Here is a 9,658-nt window from a genome sequence, read left to right as displayed (position 1 = left end):
CCGGGGTCCGCTTGACTGCAGGAGCGCAGACCGGGGTCCGCTTGACTGCAGGAGCGCAGCCCGGGCCAGACCGACGGGACTTGCTGGGCCAGGCTGGGCTGGTGGACCGGGCAGCGCCCACCAGGGCATGCGGCTGCACCCAGCTGTAACCCGGCCAGGCGGAGCCCAGCCCAGTGGGCCAGCTCAAGCAGCCAGGCGTGGCTGGAGGGCCCAGAGCCTCCACTCCAGGCTGGCCCCGGGCCACAGCCCAGCAGCACACGCTGGACCCTGGGCACGCACCCGTGCCAGACACGCCTTACTTCTCCTCGACCCCATGGCTTCCTGGTCCTCCTGGCGCTGCAGCCAGGTCCGCCCAGCCCTCCGGGCAGCCCGAGGCTCCCACTCTGCCCCGGCAGCTCAGAAACCACAATGTCTGGGGACCTTCCAAACCCTGGACCCCTGACTGCCGCCTCTCTGAGCTAGGGCCCCAGATATGGAGCAGGCTGGCCTGGGGAGACCCACGAAACATATGGATCCTCGGAGAGCCACTCATAAGTGAAAGAGGAGGCGTGTGCACGGGAACGGCTGCTCGGTGTGCACCGCCCTCGTGGCACGCCCCGGCAGGACCACGCGCAGACTCACTCAGGCCCTCGTGGGTCGGCCAAAGGAGGTGTCGCGGGGGCCCCCCAACACACAGAGCCCTTCCCACCCTGCCTGCTACCTTCCTCCAGCCTGGCCAGGCTCTGTGTCAGGCTCGTGACTGGTCCCTTCGGCCTCACCAGGGTCCCCAGACCTCAGGATGCCCCTTTCCCTCCTGGAGCTGGCTCTGAGCCTCACGTGGACGGCCGCACCCCTAGTCAGCTCTCCACATGGCAGCCACGACGGTCCCCAAGCGTGCACTCGGGCCTCCCCTGCCAAGAGCCCTCCTGCGCCCCCAACTCCACCAGAGTCAAATCGGACCCCTTCCCAGAGCGTCCCACCCGGCGCCCACTCGCTCGGGGCCCTGGCCACATCCCCCTCACTGGTTGTCCATCACATGGAGCCCCCCCCGCCTCGGAAGCCCCTTTCCCATTCCTCCCAGGGACAGCACCTCCTCCCCCCAGGTCTCAGCTCAAATCGCCTTCACGCAGGGGGACCCATGCACCGGCCGTTCTTCCTGCGCAGGCTCGGTGGGGAGGGTCAGGAAGCAGGCCCCCAGCGCCACTACCGGTGCTGTCCTGGGCAGTCCACTCGGCCTCGATTTCCCTGCCTGTGAAGTGTGGACGCCCCTAACACCCCTCGGAAGGGTCGGGTTGAGCAGTAAATGAGTTAATAAATACGATGCTTAGAGCAGCGATCGGCTCAGCAGAAGAAGTGCAATGGGGTGTCGGGGGTCAGTTATTCGTGTGTCTGTCAGATATCAGGTGCCAGGGCCTGTCCCTGGGTGGAGGCATCAGGGCGAGACTTGAACACCTCCCCGTAGACATGGGGCAAAAGGCAGCCAAGGGAGCAGGTGCTCAAGGTTGGGGACCAGCCCGTGTCTCTGAAATCCAAGGGGCGTCCAGGGCAGGCAGGTCCAAGGGGCCGAGAGAGACATCACCCGTGGAAGGGCTGGTGAGGGTTCCTCCCATGCACACCCCCCAAAACCAAGGGCACAGAACCCAAGATGTACCGCCAGAGCCCCAAGGGGTCTCTCCTCGATGTGGGGGTCCGCCTGACTCCAGCAGGACCCCAGGCCCTCGGCAGGACCGGAGCACAGACAGGGCACCACAGTGGTCTTGGAGGCTCCTGACAGACTTGAAATAGAAAACTCAACTTTGTGCCAACTACCAGGTGGGGGTTAAGAGACCCTCTGCCATGGGAGGGGGGGTGCGGTGAGAGGGCAGGGAGGGGCAGGACAGCCTGGGGATCTGGGCATGGCACCAAGGCCAGGAGGCAGAGGGCCTGGGACCCCTGCCCAGTGGGCACCCGCCCCCCAAGGGAGCAGCTGCCAGGCCAAGCCGCAGAGCTGGGGAGAGTCTGGCCCATCCTCAAGGCTGCCTCCTTCAGTCCTCCTGCCCACCTCGCACAGTGACACGCGAACATCCATATTGGGGGGGCCCCACAGGCCAGTGGGGTGCGCCAGGAAGCCCCCCATCCTCCCAGCTGTGCCCCCAGCTGCACCCTCTTCATTCTGCTCCGTGTGCCCTGCGCCCTTGTCCACTTCTGCATCTTCTTCTCTCCAGACTGAGCATCTTCTGGGCAGGGACCAAGGGAGCCTCATTTCAGGACAGCCGGTGCCGATGACGGGGCATCAGAGCCTCCTGCCCAGACGGCGCCGGAGTAAGGGTAGACCACAGGGCCCGTGGACGCTCGTGGTCAGTCATCCAGGTCCGGCCGACAGCAGGGCCTCCTTCCTCCCTCTCCGAGCTCCACCTGCGCTCAGAGCTCCCGTCCCCAAAGCCTGGGCAGCAATTCGCTGTGCCCACCACCTGCCGTCACCCTATCCTTCCTGGGTCAGTGCCCAGGGAGCCAGACCAGCCCCGCTCTTGAGGGGCACCCTGGACCCTGGGAAGCGGCTTGGCTGAGCCTGGCGCACCCTCCCAAGGGCTGAATAGTCCACTCTTGACCCGCCAGCGCGCCGTTACCTGGGACCCCACTGTGCACGCTCCCTCCTAGAGGTGTTGAGTTCCTCTGGCACTCCTGGCCCCGGCCGGGTGGGGCCTGTGGCCGACCCGGAGCCTCAAGTCCTTCAGGAATGGCTCTGGTACCTGTGGCTTTCACTGCAAAGTGAAGTTAAACAACCCCAGGCTGCCCTGCCAGCTCGCAAGGGCACTGTCATGGGGAGTAGCCTCTGGGTGCCAAAGGGCCCTCTGGTGCCAGGCTGCTGGGCTGGGCGCACCCCCTGCACGCTCCCCTGCCCACTCACCTGCTGGCCACGCCCCTCACAGCAGCACCTGTGGAGAACGCCGGGCCTGGCAGCCACACGCCGACCTTGCCCGAGGCCAGTACCAGGCAGCCTGCTTGGCTACTCTGCTTCCCTAACCAGCGCAGGAGCACGAGGTGGGGGGGCATGGGAAGGCTGACTTGGGCCCCAGGTCAGGTGCGTCCAGGTCACAAGGCCATCCACTGCATTGGCCACACCTGAAGACCTGCCGGAGGCTGACCTGTGTGGGGGCTGGGGGGCAGAGCCCTGCCCTCTGCCATCCGGGCATTAATTCGCAGGGCCCTGGGCTGTCACCAGCCTGCCTCTGCGGAAAGACCCAGGTCCCAGGTTCCCCTCTTGCCACTCCCTGCCTCTAAAATGTCCTGCTTTTCCAGAATTTAGGACTCACTAAGTCTGGCCCGTCTTCATCTACTCACGTGCAGCTTTAGTGGGCACCTACTGTGTGTGGGGCTCCAGGTCTGTGTGCCCGTTAGCTGATGATCCTCAGTCCTGGCACGGGGCAAAGGCTCTCGAGGGCAGAGCCCAGCCCACCCAGGCACACGCAGACGTGTTTTCCTCAAGCCAGCCTGAAGCCCGAGCTGAGGGCCGCCTTCCCTGAGCCCCGGTGGCCTTGGCCCCGCACTGCTCAGACACCTTACACTGTAAATGTGTGGGGCAGGTGTCAGCCCCGGGCCTTGTCACCTCAGACACTGACGTCACTGCCTGCTGGGGGCGGCGGGGGGTCACTTCCCAGGGCCAGACAGGAAGTCTGCCCAGCGCAGGGAGGGAGGCGCCGCCAGGCCCATCTCCCCGCCGGCTCCATCCCCGGAACCATGGCCGGTCCCCACCTGCTCCCTCCTGGTCTGCGGGCCAGACTCAGGCAGCCGGTCCCCAGGTCACGGCCCTGAGGACAGCTGCCAGACCCACACGCTCTGTTGAGGCCCCAGTGTCCAGGATCTGAGGGGCAGGGGGTCTGGGGCCACAGGTCAGGAGTCCCCCTGGATGGCTTGCGGCCGCTGAATGGGGACTGGAGTTCAGGAGTCGGGGGCCGGTGACAAGGGGCTTCCAGCATTCCCCGTCCGTGGGGGCAGGGTCACAGGATGGAGAGGACAGGGCTAGAAGAGGAGGCTGTGCAGATACAGGGGCCCGACAGGAGGATCAGGGCGACCCGAGAGGCTGGCGGGTGTGCCTGGGGTCTCAGAGATGGGCTCAGGCCAGACTCAGAGCAGAGGGCACCCCGCCCTGCAGACTCGGGGCGCAGAATCAGAGCCTTCCAGACGCCGCACACCAGAGGAGAAACTTCTCCGGCAAAACGTCGTCGCAGAGGATGTTGGGGCTTGGAGCAGGGCTCCTGGGTTCACCATCTTCCCTCTGGGAACCTTCCCCTGTGGCAGCACTCCCCTCCCCCTCCCCACCTCGCAGAGCTGCTTCTGGCAAGCCAGCCCTCACACCCACTCTTCCAGGAGTGGTGAGGAAACCCTAGCCCCCGTGGGCTCCCAGTCGTGTTCAGTCTTTTGGCCTGGACTGGAAGACCCTCAGGCCCCACTCACCACCCCCTGCCTCTCCAGCCACCATCACAACCGGTGCAGGCCTGTCCGGACCTAAACTACATGCCAGCTCCAGCCACATCAGACTCCCTGCAAAGCCCAAAATGTCAGACAGGGCCTCCCTCTCACCTCTGTTCCTTCTGCCTGGAATGCCCTTCCTGCCTTCACGTGGCAGACTCCTATTCATCCTTCAAAACCCTATTCAAATGGAATGAGCGCTCAGTACAACAACCATATAATTAACTGTCCCGACCAAGATTCTTGAGAGTTAAGAGGGGGCCCATGAGTGCTTATGCTGGGACAATAGACATAAATTGGACTTGTGGCCACCTACCTACCATCCAAAGCTCTGTTTCTACCTCTAATCTGTGTAGATAGTTCCAGGGACTGGGGCACTGGCTGCTGGAGCCTGGGGCTACAAGATTCCTTTCCTGGAATGGACTCCCAGGAAACAGGGCCCCCGGCACAACCATCTCCACGGACAGCCTTGGTGTTGCCATCCCAGTTTCTGCCCGGGACACTTTGAAACTGCTGAATCAGGAAGATTCCTACTCCCCACTGACCCTCACAGAAGTCTCAGCAACTCATTGTAACAAAGAGCCGGCTAAGACCAGAGGAATGAGATGCTTTTTCAAGGTCGTGCAGATCCAGGAGAGACCCTTCCCCACTGGGATCCTGGCCCCCTTGGTGCCCCATGTATGGTTCTGTCATCTGCATTGTGCCAGATGGAAGGTCTTGACGGTGCAGCGCCATGTCCCAGCCCTGGTCCCAGACACAACTCAATAGTTCAAAATCTACAAGCCACAGACCCAAGGCACAAAGCGAGGCAGCATCTTACCTCTTGGCCAGGGAATTTATTCAAGATGTTTTCTTGGGAATGAGCTTCCAATTTTCAAACCAAGATGCTACAAAATTGTGATGCTACAAATTGGATGGGTGGATGGATTGATGGATGGATGGTGAATGGATGGTTAATGGATGGTGGATGAGTGGTAGATGGATGGATGGGTGGTTGGGTGTATAGACAGAAGGACGGATGGATGGATAGAGGGATGGATGGGAGGATGGATAAAGGTATAGTAGAGGGATGAGTGGATGGAAGGATGGATGGATGGTTGGATGGATAGATGGTGAATGGATGGATGATGGATGGTGGATGGTGGAGGGATGGATGGGTGGGTGGAGAGAGGGATAGATGGGTGCATGGGTGAGTGTAGGTGTGAGGACAGGTGTCGACATATGAATGGCTAGATGGGTGGATGAGGGCTTGGTGGGCACCTGGAAGGGTGGATGGACAGTTGGATGGAGGATTGAACGGATCCTTGATTAGCACTTTCTTTGCCTAAAGGGCTGTAAGTCTGAGTCATGGAGAGCGGCTGGAAAGGTACCCTCCGCCCCGTGAGGCTGTGGCTCCGCGCCGCGACTCCCAGGGCCGTACATGCCATGCGGCTCCTCAATCCCCAAATAAGGTGGACAAAGTCGTCTGTGGCCGCCCAGGGAGCAGGAAGCGGGGCGGGGCGGGGGGCCCTGCTGCCGGGGCTGAAGTCAGTTCCTCCTTCTCTAAACAATGGTCCTGGCCTGATCCTTGCCCTCCGCCGCCCTGCTCCACCCAGGCCGCCTCCACCTCCATGGGGTGCTGGGGCCCTCGGAACTGGATGCCGGGGGGCTGGGGGGTGGGGCAGAGAGCAGAGAGGCATCCGGCTGTGGCAAAGGTGCTGCCCCTCTGGGCCGAGGGGCCTGGCCTGGCTCCCGCCACCCTGGCTTCCCCCAGGCTTTCTGCAGGTGTTGGAGAGGGGGTGCGGGGCTGCCTCCCCCGCAGTGTCCAGAACACCCCTCGTTTTCTTCTCTGTGTCTTTTTCCCTCAAGTCACTCATTTCTCGCTCTCGTCCTCTTTCTGTGGCTGTCCCAGCCCCCACCCCCTGCCCCTCCCCCACCACGGCCGGTCTGGGCTGTGCCCCTCCCACAGACCACCAGTTGGCAGAAGAGGAGACTGGCCAGCTGAGTAGGGTTCAGGCCCCACCCAGATGCCAGAAGAGGGCAGAGGGTAGGGAGGGGGAAACTGAGTCAGCCCACTGTCCACGGCGTCTGACAGTGGCTCCTAGGGTTGGATTACTCAGCTGGGAATCTCTTGGACCTGAGCCGTGGCTGGCAGGGCTGCCCACCTCGCTGCCCAGGCCACTGCACCCACGACCCCCAGGAGAGACGGCCCTCCTCCAGGACCCCCTGACCCCTGACTCCCCACTGTCCCTGACCCCCAACCCAATCCAGGCAGAGGCCAAGGCTCCGGGGGGTGGGGTCCCGGTGTTGACCAGGTCAGCTGGTCTGGACGGGTCCAGGAGAGGCAGAGACAGGAGCCTCCTCGCTACCTGCCCAGCCCGGAGGGCGTGGGGGTCACAGTGGAGGTATCTTTTCAACCCACTGCTGCTCTGCCCACACTGCTGACCCACAGGCACAGACAGTGCTTCTGGACTGGTGTCAAATCAGTGAGTGAGTGAATGAGGGGACGGATGGATGGAGGATGGAGGATGGATGGAGGATGGATGGAGGATGGATGGATGGAGGATGGAGGGAGGATGGATGGAGGATGGATGGAGGATGGATGAAAGATGGATGGATGGAGGATGGATGGATGTGTACGACTGGACAGCAGGCAGACAGGGGCACAGAGGAGCAGCCCCCCATCTTTACCTCCTACACTTGTGCTCTCACACACACACACACACACACACGCATGCGTGTGCAGCGGGTCTCCCTGGTCAAGGCCTCCAGAGCTGTCCTTCCTCAGGGCTTTAGTGACCAGGCAGACCCAGGGCCAGGGTCCCTGAGCCCGCCCAGTGGCTGCCGGGGTCCTCTGCTCCCAGTAGGGAGCCACGCGGCCCATGCACATGGCCTCCCGCACCTGCTAATCCCCTCTGATCCTGGCAACCTCGAGGTGAAGGGAGCCTCAGGCAGGCCTCGCTCCCGGGGCGACTCCATCCAACGCCGGGACCGGAGAGCCTGAGCTCTGCGGCGACCAGACCCCAAGCAGGAGGGTCTCGGAGCCTGCCAGCGGCAACCCCAGCCGACATGCGGCTGCAGGCCCAGCCTGTTGCTAGGATTAGCGCTCAGATTAGCCCACCAAGTTTCCAGAACCCCGGGTGTCAGATTCACCAGTGCTATAGAAACCTGGCTGGGCTCGGTGGGCGGGACTGGCTCCCGGGGGGCCTCCCCTCCAGGCCCAGCCGCAGCCCCCCTCCAGGAAAGGAAGGGCCCGGGGCAGGGACCAGGGCTCCCTGGGCCTGAGCTCCCACCCTCAGCCCTGCTGGGCGCCCTCCTCGTCAGCGCTCCTTGCCCAGGGAAGTTTTAGGTTTCCAGAATCAGCTGTTTTCCAGATACTGGAATGAAAACTAATGACCGAATCGTTCTGTGCCTGCAGTGGAAACGCAGAGCACTTTCCTCCGGCCCCCCCGCTCCCAGACCCCAACTCCCTAATGCAGAAAATATCTGAGCCGATTTACCCTGTGGGCCAAAGCGTACCTTGGAACCTCACTACCCAGGCCCAGCCCAGGGGCCCCTCCTCAGATCCCCTCTTCCCACAGCCCCCCTCCCCGCCCGCCTCTGCTCTGGGCAGTGCATGCGCCAGCCCGGCCGGCCAGGAGTCTGGGGCCTGGGGCCAGCCCTTGCTGGTGAGGCAGCCAGGACGCGGGGCCATCAAGGGGGGAGGCCCTGAGAGTTCCTGCAAACGCGGCGAGGCCAGCCCGAAGCGGGTGCCCACACCAGGGCGGGGTGGGCAGAAACAGCAGCCAGGGCCCGACCCCTTCCCCAGGCCACCTGTGCAGGGCCCACACAGCAGCACCATCTACCTACAGCCCCCTTTCACTGACGTCCCGGGCATCTGAAAGGGGCCGCGGCTCCAGCCCCAAGCCCCACCTGAGCCTTTCAGAGCCTGCTGCGCTGCGGCCCACTCCTCCGCTTCGTGCGGGCAACCGCATTCCTCCAGCGGTGCAGAACAGGCCTGGGGCTCATCTGTCCCGGGTACCTCCAGCTCCTCAGCAGATGCCCTCAGCTCCACGTCCAGCCCCGCTTTGAGCCCAGCCACAATCGCCTCCTCCTCGGCAACCCCAGTGCTTGGCCTTTGGCCCCGGCCCCTTTGCTCGGTTGACCCTTTGACGCTGAAATCAGACCCTCCACTAGCCCCTGCCTCAGAAAAAGCCACATCGTCTCAGAGCTTTCCAGGCCCTCACCAGTTCCCCGTGGCCTCTGACAGTCTCTGAGCCACCCTCCCTGCCCATGTGGCCTCACCACCCTCCCCCTTCACCACCCCCCAGAGACAACACGTCACCGTCACGCAGGACCTTGTACCTGTGCTCCTGCCACCGCTGTCTCTCCCCAGAAGCCCACCTGGGTATTTAGTTGTGGACAGACAGATGGATGGATGCATGGAGGGAGAGATGGAGGGATGCATGGAGCGGTGGATGCATGGGCGGATGCATGGGTGCACCCTGTCCCAGCCTCTTGGCCCTGACCTCCCACGTCTATCATCTCCAGCTCCCTGCTGTTTGGCTGCGCACAGCCCTCCCCCACCCCGCCCGGGCTTCTTAACCTCCAGAAGTTACCCACAGGTTGGGTACTTAGAATGTCCTCTTTAACCCCTTCACCCCCACCCGCATGCATAGACCCAACCCTTCAAAAGATGCAGACCCACCCTGTCCTGCCGTTTCTCAAACCCTCCAATTCTCCCTCACCTGCACCTCGTGCTCTGCCCCTGCGGAGACGGGGCCTGCCCAGCTCCATGCTCCTGGAGCCCCTTCACCTCCAAGCCCCACTGCAGGTCTTAGCGCAAGCTCTTCCCTTGGCCCCAACAGATCCTAGTTGCCCTGGGCAGCGCTGCATCTCCTTACCCGCTCAGGTAAGTGGCCAGCAGGGTCCTGGACTGCCACAGGGCCAGGCCCCGGACACCTGCTCTCCAGTCTCTCGGCATCACCCACCGACCCCCACCCCCGGTTATACTTCAAGCTGCGTGAGCATGGGGTCCTGCTGGTCTCACCCCAGACTGAGCGTCCAGCTTCAGAGAGAACCAGGCCTGTGTGGGGTCCACGCCGGAGGAGACAGTGTGGATGAGACGGTGGAGGGCGATGTAGCCAGGTCTCCTGACACCTGGGGATCTCGCCTCCCCACGAGGCCAGGGCTCCTTGACTCTGCAGCCCTTTCCTTCCTCCCTCCCTCCCTCCCCTCCTCCCTCCCTCCCTCCCCTCCTCCCTCCCTCCCT

This window comes from Monodon monoceros, unplaced genomic scaffold (assembly GCF_005190385.1).
Source record: "Monodon monoceros isolate NGI ecotype Baffin Bay Population unplaced genomic scaffold, NGI_Narwhal_1 Super_Scaffold_7, whole genome shotgun sequence".
Lineage (NCBI taxonomy): Eukaryota > Metazoa > Chordata > Mammalia > Artiodactyla > Monodontidae > Monodon > Monodon monoceros.
Note: the sequence above shows the minus strand (reverse complement) of the source record.